This window comes from Ovis aries, chromosome 5 (assembly GCF_016772045.2).
Source record: "Ovis aries strain OAR_USU_Benz2616 breed Rambouillet chromosome 5, ARS-UI_Ramb_v3.0, whole genome shotgun sequence".
Lineage (NCBI taxonomy): Eukaryota > Metazoa > Chordata > Mammalia > Artiodactyla > Bovidae > Ovis > Ovis aries.
The window spans coordinates 61,690,531-61,703,936 of NC_056058.1; the positions used below are offsets into that span (position 1 = coordinate 61,690,531).

Sequence of the window (13,406 nt, forward strand, 5' to 3'; positions counted from 1 at the left end):
TGTAAATTGAGATTTAAGAGCGTAGGTTTTAGCTGTGCTATGAAATTAGGCAACTGAACTGTCCGCTTATAGTTAAAATGCTACAAATACTGTTCTGAATTTGGGCCACATGTTGGACATTGTTCCCTGTGAAAAATGGGATTTCATACATATAAACATAAGCAATTTTTTTCATTTTGATAACACTTTAGTAACTAATACCATATTTTCTGAATCAGTCTTTATTTTGCCCATTGAAATTCGGAGTTTATATCACCACTTTATATATGAGTAAATTGAGGCTACTCTAATTTCATAAACTGGAGTTTTGGGATGAAGGTTATCGTTATCTTCTTGGAAAGAAGAGAAACGTTAAGAACTATTAAATGAATGAAATACTCATTAAAACAGTATGGCACAGTTATAATGCAAGGATGACAGAAATATTCCAGTACTAATAGGACATTTGCTGTGAATAGTAAAAATTTGTTTCTGTGAAGCATTCTTTGCAGTCTTTCAACATCCATAATAGATATCAAGGAGCCATTGATATAAAAGGGCTAACAACAACAAAAGAAGAGCATGGTGGTATAAAACTTCTGGTACAAATAGACACTTGAATTTTAATGGTACCTTAATCAAAAGTATTGTCCTTGTTGAAATCACAGGTTCTCTCTTCACTAGGCCAGGATTTCCTTAGCTTATTGCTTCATTAATGATCTCCACACAAGCTTGAAAACTATAGAGAATAGAGAATTTCTATATAGACATTTATAGCATAATATATTGGTTGTGTAAGAAATCTGCCCTGCTTTGGATGTGGGGTGCACAAATAACGACTCTAAAGTATTCTAAGAGGAAAGAAGAAACAATGCAAGATAATTTGCACACATTTTAAGAGCTATGTGTGTATGTATGTTCATGTGCTCAGTCATGTCAGACTCTCTGCTACCCCATGGACTGCAGCACACCAGACTCTTCTGTTCATGGAATTTTCCATGCAATAATATTGGGTTGTCATGTCCTACTCCAGGGGATCTTCCTGATCCAGGGATCAAACCCGCATCCCTGGGGTCTCTTGCACTGGTAGACAGATTACCACTGTGCCACCTGGGAAGCCTATAGTTATTTAAACAAATTTACAGTTTGGAGAGAGTTCTAGACAGCAGATACTTCACCTTTAGTAAGTAGTCATCAACATTTAGGTTGTATTTACATACTACAAAAAGATGAGATTAAATCACTGCAGATGGTGATTGCAGCCATGAAATTAAAAGACACTTACTCTTGGAAGGAAAGTTGTGACCAACCTGGATAACATTAAAAAGCAGAGACATTACTTTGCCAACAAAGGTCCATCTAGTCAAGGCTATGGTTTTTTCAGTGGTCATGTATGGATGTGAGAGTTGGACTGTGAAGGAAGCTGAGCACCAAAGAATTGATGCTTGTGAACTGTGGTGTTGGAGAAGACTCTTGAGAGTCCCTTGGACTGCAAGGAGATTCAACCAGTCCATTCTAAAGGGGATCAGTCCTGGGTGTTCATTGGAAGGACTGATGCTAAAGCTGAAACTCCAATACTTTGGCCACCTCATGCAAAGAGTTGACTTGTTGGAAAAGACTCTGATGCTGGGAGGGATTGGGAGCAGGAGAAGAAAGGAAAGACAGAGGATAAGATGGCTGGATGGCATCACCGATTTGATGGACGTGAGTTTGAGTAAACTCCGGGAGTTGGTAATGGACAGGGAGGCCTGGCATGCTGCAGTTCATGGTCGCAAAGAGTTAGACATGACTGAGTGACTGAACTGACTGAACAGGGGAATATGTACAGACAGAGAAGAAAAGAGGACCATGGATGGAGGCGTGGATTGCTCCAGTATCTTGAAGCGGCACAGGGATTAAGATGGAAAGGGTAGAAGCAAAACCAGGACAGCGCGGTATCCTGGAAACAAAGTGAGTAAATGTACTAAAGAGGAGCAATACTACTGATAGGTCAAGAAACATGAGAAAGGAAAATAGATCACTGGATTTAGCAATATGTATAGAGCAATGGTGATCTTAATAGCTCATATCTTGTGAATCAGCAAGAGGATTCTTGACCACTGTGCCACCTGGGAAGCCCAATCTTAAAAGAGAGAAGGTGAAAGTCAAATGGGAGTTGATTCAAGAAAATACTGGAAGAGGAACTTTGGAAAAAGTGAGTGATACAGAAATCCTTCCAGGAGCTATGCTGGGAAGAGAAGCAGAGCAGTGGGGAGGCAGCTAGAGAAGAAGGTAGGATGAAGTTGTTTTGTTGTCATTTTGGTTTGTACGATGGGAAAGATGATGGCATATGTAGTGAGGTGGCTATAAAGTCATTTGGGTTTTCCATAAGATAACCCAAATGACTTTTTGGCCAATCCAATATGATTTGATGGAAAAAATCAAATAGTGAGGGAATACATTTCTTGATGATGTATTAGAGAATGGATCAAATTGCTGGAGTGATGTTTTTGAAAAGATTCAAGATGACATTCAGTGAACAAGTACAGGAACTGACTAGATGGGAATTCAGAGCATGCAAGGGAGGGCTTACAGTGCCTCACTCTGGAGTCACATGGCAGTGGTCTCGGAATTTGCCTGCTGACTCTGCCATTCTTAATACTGACTTCACTGGGTTTTAGGAGGATTACATGATCTCACAGGTATAAAGTGCTCAGCATAGTGACTGGAACATAAGAAAATATACACACAATACTTAGCAATTGGTATAATTCTCTCATCATTTGATAAAAAGTCACATTTTCCAGGACAATAATGGGATTTATTATCAGATTTAGTCTATTATGAGCTAGCAGGATTTACCTCTGCTTTCTCTGAACTCTGTCTAAGAGAACAGGGATATTCCTAGTCACTCCCCTGGGAAAGCCCGATATGGTAAGAGGGCTATGTTTGCAGTCTGATATTTCTACTAGTTCTTTATTAGCCTCATTCTATAAATGTTTATAAGCAATTCAGTATATGTTCAACTGCTTTTTACATAATATTATTTAATTTTCAATAACCCTTTGAGATAAACAGTATTATTTTCCTCCTGCTATAGAACCAAGCCTGAAATTTAGAGACGTACCTTCACCAAGGTGAAATTGGAGCTGAGTATGAACCCAGGCATTTGACTTTGTTGTCGTTTAGACGCTAAGTCATGTCTGACTTTTTGTGACCCCATGGACTGCACTGTGCCAGGCTTCCACTATCTCCTGGAGTTTGCTTACTGCCTCCCAAATTAGTCAAGATATAGGCACTTACAATTTGCATTATGCTTTCTTGGTCCTATGCATTCTTACCTGATGATTTGTATAGATAGGTAAGGATACAGAGGGGAATATTAAATTAACCAAGCCATACCTTTAGAGAAGAAGGGAGTACACTTATTAGTCATTACAAAGTGAAAGAGAAGCTGAACAAGGCTACTAGGAAGAAAGCAGAATAGAGTGATTCACATTTTTTTTTTTTCAAAAGAATTCTATGCACAAGAGAAGAATTGAACAAGAATTACTGGGCTATAGCTTAGTATGCTGAACTAGGGTCTCTTTCAGAAAGGCCTGAGGATTAATCAGTTAATTATTTGGTGACATTTAATCAAGAGCCAGAAATCTAATCAATGGCTGACCCATTGTGACATTGGGGTACTGGTCTGGCTTCTTGCCTGGACTGTCCAATCTTAATTAGCAATTATCTCAACTGGGTGACCCTTTGCCCTTGGGAAATTTCAACAAGGAATAGCTATTTCTAAATAGAAATTTCACCTTTTGCCTCTATCACTTGTCATTAGGCAGTGTGTTTATTCAATTTCCAATGTCTTATTGGGCCTTTCTGATGGAAAGATCTGGCATTAGACCAACAATTACTTTGATGAGGAGAAACAGTGAAGCTATCCTAAAGGGAGATAGAAGATCTGAAATTTCCTTCACTTTCATCTCCTTTATAACTTTCTCCTTCTCTGTCATTCTGAAATGTGGCCTTATTTAATTCTATTGATTTTAGTTCTTTCTGGACTAAAAAGAAAAACCCAACCCACAGGCAAGAAGAATTTTTGTTTCAACTTGGAATATGAGAGATTTTGTTTTAATTGTTTTCTTAAGATAAAGACAAATCTCTACTTTCCTTCTTTCAGCAATAGCTTTTTTTGACCCTCGCTTTGGAAGGTCTTAGAGGCAAATTATTGCTTTGCTCATGTGTGTCAGGTGAATTAATCCCTTTGAGTCTATTTCAAGAGGGGACGGTCAGGAAAGGCCTTTCTGTAGAGATGGCATTGAGCTAGGAGCTAAAGGAGCCCACTCCATGGTCATCAAGAGTGAGGACTCTCCTGGGAAAAGAAAGAGCAAAGGCAAAAGCTGTGAGCCGGGGTAGGGACTTCTCAGATGGCGCTAGTGGTACAGAACCTGCCTGCCAATGCAGGAGACGTAAGAGATGCCTGTTCAATTCCTGGGTCAGGAAGATCCCCTGGAGTAGGAAATGGCAACCCACTCCGTATCCTTGCCTGGAAAATCCCATGGACAGAGGAGCCTGGCAGTCTACAGTCCATGGGATCTGAAAGAATCAGACACAACTGAAGCAACTTAGGATGCATGCATGCCTGAGCCATTGTGGCTGGAGTGAATGAGCCATAGGAAGAGGGGCACATGCTAGGTCAGAAAGACAGGTAGAGACAGACCACACACGATCTGATCTTTCAGACAGGGCAAGATTTAGGGAGATTTTGCTTTATATGGAAAGGCGATCCATGAAAGGATTTTATAAGCACTGGTATGATGTAATCTAATTTACTTTACTTCCCAAATCTCTTTAGTTTCTATGTAAAAGACTAATTAGGAGCAAATATAAACAGAGTGCTTAGTGCAATGTCTTCTTTATAGTAGTTGATAAGTGTTAGCTGTTTCCATCCTTCTATTACTTTTTTCATTCTCAGAGAGGACTTTATACCCTAGAAAGGCATGTCAGAATCTTCCACGAGCAGGACCTGGGCCTCAAACCAGTAACTCCTTAACCTCCAAAGCTTCTAGTCAAGTTCTATAGGAAAATGCTCTTCCCATCCTCTGTCCATAACTGCCATCTCAGCCTGGGGAGTGTCATCAATGGCCATGCTACGTGTTGTCCATCTTAGGTGTGGTGGAGGTGGAAATGATGTTGAAGACTCCCACATTTACAGCCAGTCTCCTTCAACAGAAGTATACTGCCATTGGGATCATATCAAATTCAAGCTTGGTATGCAGATCATTAGAGAACCCATTCCTATACTAAATGGAGAAATGTAATATTTGCAGATAAGGCACTTTTCAAGGAACTCATTATAACCTCAATTTTAAAAGCTGCACAACTGAAAGCAAGTTAAATTTTCTAACTTATGTACTTGCTGTTGTTAATAACACTAAGATGTGGCCTTGGATGACACTGAATACATGGGAAAGCATCTTGAAAAGCTTCATTCATCTCATTTGACCTTCACAACACTGATGACTAAGGTAAAGTTAGATATAGGACTTCCAGTTTTGGGGGTAAATGCAGCAGTATGGGAATTGTGTGACATGTCCAGACCCACAGACAGCACCTAGCTGGGACTCACCATGGCAAAACAGTCTGGATTTCTTTTTATCATCCCCAATGACTGCTGCTACCCCTGGCCCTAGCTTCACTGAGGTTATGGAGGACGAGAACATTGTAACATGCTGTACAGGACTAAGATTTCTAAAATGTCATGGTGGAAAAGATACTCATATTAATTTGACAGTATTCCAAGAGGAGGAAAATTCTGAATAGATACCCTTAAGGTAAGGTAAGGTAAGTCATTCAGTCGTGTCCGACTCTTTGCAACCCCATGGACTGTAGCCTACCAGGTTCCTCCATCCGTGGGATTTTCCAGGCAAGAATACTGGAGTGGGTTGCCATTTCCTTCTCCAGGAGATCTTACCAACCCAGGGATCGAACCCAGGTCTCCTGCGTTGTAGGCAGACGCTTTACCATCTGAGCCACCAGGGAAGTTAAGGTACCCTTAACAAATGCAAAATATATGTCTTAATAATGTAGGAAAAGCCTGGATTTTCCTTAGAAACAAAATCTACTCAAAATTGATTCTCTATCTCTCTGGCATATGAAAAAACCTAAGGTTTGGAGGATGAGCTGGTAAGATTTATTTTGTCTTAATACATTTTTGTTATTCATTTGCTCAGTTGTGTCCAGCTCTTTGTGACCTCATGAAGTGCGGCACACCAGGCTTCCCTATCCTTCACTATGTCCTGGAGTTCTGTTCAAACTCTTATCCATTGAGTCAATGATGCCATTCAACCATCTCATCCTCTGTCAGCCCCTTCTCCTCCTGCCCTCAATCTTCTTGCTGCATCAGGGTCTTTTCAAATGAGTCAGCTCTTCGCATCAAGTGGCCAGTGTATTGGAGCTTCAGCATCAGTCCTTCCAGTGAATATTCAGGGTTGGTTTCCTTTAGAATTAACTGGTTTGATGTACTTGCTATTCAAGGGACACTCACGAGTCTTCTCCAGCACCACAGTTCAAATTATACAGTTCTTATTACTAAAGATTCTCAAATAAAAATATAGCTATTAAAAAAATTATCTTTCAGTTGTAAGAATTCTTTATATATTCTGGACAGTAGTCATTTATTAGATTTGTAATTGGGTTTCCCAGGTGCCACTAGTGGTAAAGAATCTGCCTACCAATGCAGGAAATACAAGAGGCACCAGTTTGATCGCTGGATTGGAAAGATCCCTGGGAGTAGGAAATAACCCACTCCAGTCTTCTTTTAGTTTATTTTTAATAGGAGGATAATTGCTTTACAGTATTATACAAATGTGATGTACATACCATACATCAGCATGAATCAGCCATAAGTATACATATGTCCCCTCCCTCTTGAACCTCCCTCCTACCCCTCCCCACCCCTCCAGGCTGTCAGAGAGCACTGGATCTGAGCACCCTGTGTCATACAGCAAATCCCCACTGGCTATCTAATTATACATGTGGTCATGTGTATGTTTCAGTGCTACTCTTTCAAGTTCTTCCACCCTTTCCTTCCTCCACTGTGTTCACAAGCTTGTTATTTATGTCTGCGTCTCCACTGCTGCCCTGCAAATAGGTTCATCAGTACCATCTTTCTAGATTCCATGTATTTTCATTAGTGTATGACATTTTTTTTCTCTTTCTGACTTCATTCTGTATAATAGGCTCTAGGTTCATCCACCTCATTAGGACTGACTCAAATGCAAATGCATTGTGGCTGAGTAATATGCCACTGTATATATGTACCACAGCTGCTTTATCCTTTCATCTGTTGATGGACATCTAGGTTGCTTTCCAGTCCTCACTACTGTAAATAGTGCTGTGATGAACATGGGGGTACAGGTGTCTTTTTCAGTTATGTTTTCCTCAGAGTATAAGCCCAGTAGTGGGATTGTTGGGTCATAAGGTAGATTTATGCCTAGTTTTTTTTTTTTTTTTTAAGGAATCTCCATACTGTTCTCCATAGAGGCTGTATCAATTTAGATTCCCCCCAACAGTGTAGGAGGGTTCCCTTTTCTCCATACCCTCTCCAGCTTTTCTTGTTTGTAGATCTTTGATGATGGCCATTCTGACTGGTGTTAGGTGATACCTCAGTGTAGTTTTGATGTTCACTTCTCTAATAACAAGCAATGTTGAGCATCTTTTTATGTATTTATTAACCATCTTGGTGGCTCAGACGGTAAAGCGTCTGTCTTCAATGCAGGAGACCCGGGTTTGATCCCTGGGTCGGGAAGTTCCCTGTAGAAGGAAAAGGCAACCCACTCCAGTACTCTTGCCTAGAAAATCCCATGGACGGAGGGGCCTGGTGTCCATGGGGTTGCAAAGAGTTGGACATGACTGAGCGACTTCACTTTCTTTCTTTCACTTTCTGTATGTCTTCTTAGAGAAATGTCTGTTTAGGTCTTCTGCCTACGTTTTGATTGGGTTTGTTTTTCTGGTATTGAGCTGCTTGTATGTTTTGGAGGTTAATCCATTATCAGTTGTTTCATTTGCTATTATTTTCTCCCATTCTGAGGGTTTTCTTCACCTTGTTTGTAGTTTCCTTTAGTGAGCAAAAGCTTTTAAGAAAATTCCATGGGCAGAAGAGTCTGATGTGCTGCTGTTCATAGGGTCACAAAGAGTTGAACATGACTGATCATACACACAATTGGTAAATAGTCTGTGGTTATTCTTCTACTTTGTAGTTTTTCTTTTCATTTACTTAATGGTATATTTTAAAGAGCGAAAGAGCTAAGTTTGAATAAGATTAACCTTTTTTTTTTTTTTTCTTTAAGGCTATGCTTTTGGTGTCATGTCTGAGAAAACTTTGCCTAATACAACGTCACAAGGGCTTTCTCTTTTATATTCTTTTAGAAGTTACGTATTTGTAGCTCTCACATTTAGGCTTATGATGCATCTCAAGTTAAGTTCTGCATATAGTGTGAATTAAGGGTTTTTGTTCATTGTCTGTGTATGGATATATCTAATTGTTCCAGCACCATTTGTTGAAAAGATTATCCTTTCCTCTTTGAGTTGCTGTGGTATGACCACACATACAGGTTGTATTTCTTGACTTATTTCTATTCTTTGGATTTATATGGATATTCTTTTGGTATTAACCTTTATATATAACCTTTATATGCTCTGTTGCTCAGTTGTGTCTGACCCTTTGTGTACTGTAGCCCACTGGGCTCCTCTGTCCATGGAATTTTCCAGGCAAGAATACTGGAGTGGGTTGCTATTTCCTACTCCAGTATAACATTCACATGTGTATATTATTTACCATTATATGTAAAAGCTAAAAGCAAAACCCGATATACCCTGGGTTCCTATTTCTCTTGCCCTAATCTCTCTTTTTCCCTAGGTACAGGCAAACCCTCTGCTTTTAAGCAGCCAATAAAGCTAAAAAATTCTTGTTATAGGTAGAAAAATATTTTGTTTCTCTAAACTATAAACCAAACAATTTGAATCCTCTTTGGGGAGATGTGCTCTTCTGTTAACTCTGGATTTCTTTCTAGTTCTTGGGAATGTGGCTTGGACCAGAGTCACCTACATTCAGCCCCAAAAAGCTATTTTGAAATGTGAAATACAGACCTAACCCCACAATTATGTAGAGCAGGACATGACCTGCATTCTGTGGCTTTGAGAGAAATCTGGATTTGGATTCCTTTACTGTTTACCTGGAAAACTCCCAATGGGACAATCTGAGATGTGCAGAATCAAGAGTAATAAAAGCAGAATTAGAGATCCTTAAGGAGCACACCTTACATCTTCCATGATTTGATTTCAGCCAGCAGTCGTAAGAGCCGATCTGCTATATACACAGAGGTCTAGTGTTGCTGCTCTCAAATCTAGCCACGTATAATACTCTAATGTCATTCCAGAATACTATCCTGTAATCAAAGAGAAAGGCATTAATTAGTCATGCTGCCTTCCCTCTATTCTCAGGACAGTGTTTCCCTATTTGCAGAGCATTCATGATCTTGCTCCAATGCAGATGCTGCACACTACTCATGAAGTCTTTTATCATTTTCCCAGTCAGGATTAATATGTATATTTCTGCCCTAATTTTCACTTTGTTGACATAAAGTTTACCCCTTGAAAATATACGATCCAATGGCTTTTATAGTACAGTTGTACATATAACACCATTATCTAATTCTAGAATGTTTTTATCACCCCAAAAGAAATTTCCATACTCAGTGGTCATTCCCCATTCCTGCTCCTAGAAGCCACTAATCTACTTTGTCCCTGTGGATTTGCTTATTTGGCACGTTTGTGTAAAATTAAATAATAAAATGAATGGCTTATAATTCTGGCTTCATTTACTTAGAATTTTCCAAGATTTATCTATGTGGTAGTATGGGGCAACACTTCAATATTTTATGTGGCTGAATAACAGTCCATCATATCAATATACCATATTCTTTTCACCATTTATTAATGTTTCTATGAACATTCAAGTAATAGATTTTGTATGGACTTTTGTTTTCATTTGCACTGAGGAACTTGCAAAATGTTCTACAAAGTAGCTCTATCATTTTACTTTCTCACTAGCAATGTATGATGTTCTAATTTCTCCATAGTCTTCCAAATACTTTTCAAATATTGTATCCATCCTAGTGGTTGTGAAGTTATATCTCATTGTCATTTTGCTTTGAATTCCTTGATGATTATGAGCATTTTTCACAGTTTATTGGTCATTTGTATATCTATTTTCTTCATCAGAGAAACGTCTTTCTTTTTTAATTGAGTCACTTAGAGCTATAAATTTCTTTGTAAGTATTACTTTAGCTCCATCTTTAAATTTTGTGTGTTGTTACTTTGTTTACATTCATCTTGAAATGTTTTCAAATTTCCCTTGTGATTTCTTCCTTGGCTCATTGGTTATTTATGAGTGTGTTGCTTTATTTATTCATATTTATAAATGTACCAAATTTGCTTCTGTTATTGATTCCCAATTTCATTCCATTGTGCTTGGAAAACATACTTTTTATGATTTCAGTCATTTAAAATTTATTGCAAATTGTTTTGTGGTTTAATATAGGGTCTGTTCTTGAGAAGAATACTTATTCTAACTGTTGTTGGCTAGAATATTTTTTTTGGGGGGGTAGTTTGAAAAGGTACTTTTTAAAAAATTTTTAATTTTTACTTTACTTTACAATACTGTATTAGTTTTGCCATACATTGACATAAATCCACCATGGGTGTACATGCATTCCCAAACATGAACCCCCTCCCACCTACCTCCCCATAACATCTCTCTGGGTCATCCCTGTGCACCAGCCCCAAGCATCCTGTATCCTGTATCGAACATAGACTGGCACTTCATTTCTTACATGATAGTATACATGTTTCAATGCCATTCTCCAAAATTATCCCACCCTCTCCCTCTCCCTCTCCCGCTGAGTCCAAAAGTCTGCTTTACACATCTGTGTCTCTTTTGCTGTCTTGCATACAGGGTCATCATTGCCATCTTTCTAAATTCCACATATATGTGTCAGTATACTGTATTGGTATTTTTCTTTCTGGCTTACTTCACTCTGTATAATCGGCTCCAGTTTCAATCTCATTAGAACTGATTCAAATGTATTCTTTTTAATGGCAGAATAATACTCCATCGTGTATATGTACCACAGCTTTCTTATCCATTCATCTGCTGATGGACATCTAGGTTGTTTCCAAGTTCTGGCTATTATAAACAGTGCTGTGATGAACATTGGAGTAAATGTGTCTCTTTCAATTCTGGTTTCCTCGGTGTGTATGCCCAGAAGTGGGATTGCTGGGTCATAAGGCAGTCCTATTTGCAATTTTTTAAGGAATCTCCACACTATTCTCCATAGTGGCTGTACTAGCTTGCATTCCCACCAACAGTGTAGGAGGGTTCCCTTTTCTCCACATCCTCTCCAGCATTTGTTGCTTGCAGACTTTTGGATCGCAGACATTCTGACTGGTGTGAAGTGGTACCTTACTGTGGTTTTGATTTGCATTTCTCTAATAATGAGTGATGTTGAGCATCTTTTCATGTGTGTGTTAGCCATCCGTATGTCTTCTTTGGAGAAATGTCTATTTAGTTCTTTGGCCCATTTTTTGATTGGGTCGTTTATTTTTCTGGAATTGAGCTACATAAGTTGCTTGTATATTTTTGAGATTAGTTGTTTGTCAGTTGCTTCATTTGCTATTATTTTCTCCCATTCAGAAGGCTGTCTTTTCACCTTGCTTATAGTTTCCTTTGTTGTGCAGGAGCTTTTAATTTTAATTAGATCCTATTTGTTTATTTTTGCTTTTATTTCCAGAATTCTGGGGGGGGGGGGGGTGGATCATAGAGGATCCTGCTGTGATTTATGTTGGAGACTGTTTTGCCTATGTTCTCCTCTAGGAGTTTTATAGTTTCTGGTCTTACATTTAGATCTTTAATCCATTTTGAGTTTATTTTTGTGTGTGGTGTTAGAAAGTGATCTAGTTTCATTCTTTTACAAGTGGTTGACCAGTTTTCCCAGCACCACTTGTTAAAGAGATTATCTTTACTCCATTGTATATTCTTGCCTCCTTTGTCAAAGATAAGGTGTCCACATGTGGATTTATCTCTGGGCCTTATATTTTGTTCCATTGATCCATATGTCTGTCTTTGTGCCAGTACCATACTGTCTTGATGACTGTGGCTTTGTAGTAGAGCCTGAAGTCAGGCAAGTTGATTCCTCCAGTTCCATTCTTCTTTCCCAAGATTGCTTTGGCTATTCGAGGTTTTTTGTATTTCCATACAAATCTTGAAATTATTTGTTCTAGTTCTGTGAAAAATATCGCTGGTAGCTTGATAGGGATTGCATTGAATTAGTAGATTGCTTTGGGTAGTATACTCATTTTCACTATATTGATTCTTTTGATCCATGAACATGGTATATTTCTCCATCTACTAGCGTCCTCTTTGATTTCTTTCATCAGTGCTTTATAGTTTTCTATATATAGGTCTTTAGTTTCTTTAGGTAGATATATTCCTAAGTATTTTATTCTTTTTGTTGCAACGGTAAATGGAATTGTTTCCTTAATTTCTTTTTCTACTTTCTCATTATTAGTGTATAGGAATGCAAGAGATTTCTGTGTGTTGATTTTATATCCTGCAACTATATTCATTGATTAGCTCTAGTAATTTTCTGGTGGAGTCTTTAGGGTTTTCCATGTAGAGGATCATGTCATCTGCAAACAGTGAGAGTTTTACTTCCTCTTTTCCAATTTGGATTCGCTTTTTCTGCTCTGATTGCTGTGGCCAAAACTTCCAGAACTATGTTGAATAGTAGTAGTGAAAGTGGGCACCCTTGTTTTGTTCCTGACTTTAGGGAAATGCTTTCAATTTTTCACCATTGAGGATAATGTTTGCGGTGGGTTTGTCATATATAGCTTTTATTATGTTGAGGTATGTTCCTTCTATTCCTGCTTTCTGGAGAGGTTTTATCATAAATGGATGTTGAATTTTGTCAAAGGCCTTCTCTGCATCTATTGAGATAATCATATGGCTTTTATTTTTCAACATGTTAACGTGGTGAATTACATTGATTTGTGGATATTGAAGAATCCTTGCATCCCTGTGGCTAGAATATCTATAGGTATCTGTTATATTTAGTTAGTTTATTCTGTTTTCAAATTTTCTATTTTCTACTTGATACTCTAGTTTTATCCATTACATAAATTGGGATATTGAAGTCAGCATTCTGCCAGGCAATAACGACCCTGACTTAGCCTTCTACTTCTGCAGAAACTCAAAGTAAGCCCAAGATAAGCACTTAGGGTCTTCTCAAGTGTATCCTGGGGCTTCCCTGGTGGCTCAGAGGTTAAAGCACCTGCCTGCAATGCAGGAGACCTGAGTTCAATCCCTGGGTTGGGAAGATCCCCTGGAGAAGGAAATG

The 13,406-nt window shown here is 38.6% G+C and overlaps 1 long non-coding RNA gene across 1 annotated transcript in view; it reads right to left on the minus strand.

Annotated features, from left to right (window-relative positions):
- Positions 1 to 619: 619 nt before the first annotated feature.
- The window catches only part of LOC121819660 (uncharacterized), a 499,391-nt gene continuing 486,604 nt past the window's right edge, over positions 620 to 13,406 (minus strand). Inside the window, exon 5 of the long non-coding RNA XR_006059999.2 lies at positions 620 to 718. This is a non-coding gene — a long non-coding RNA (uncharacterized LOC121819660). The remainder of the gene's footprint in view (positions 719 to 13,406) is intronic.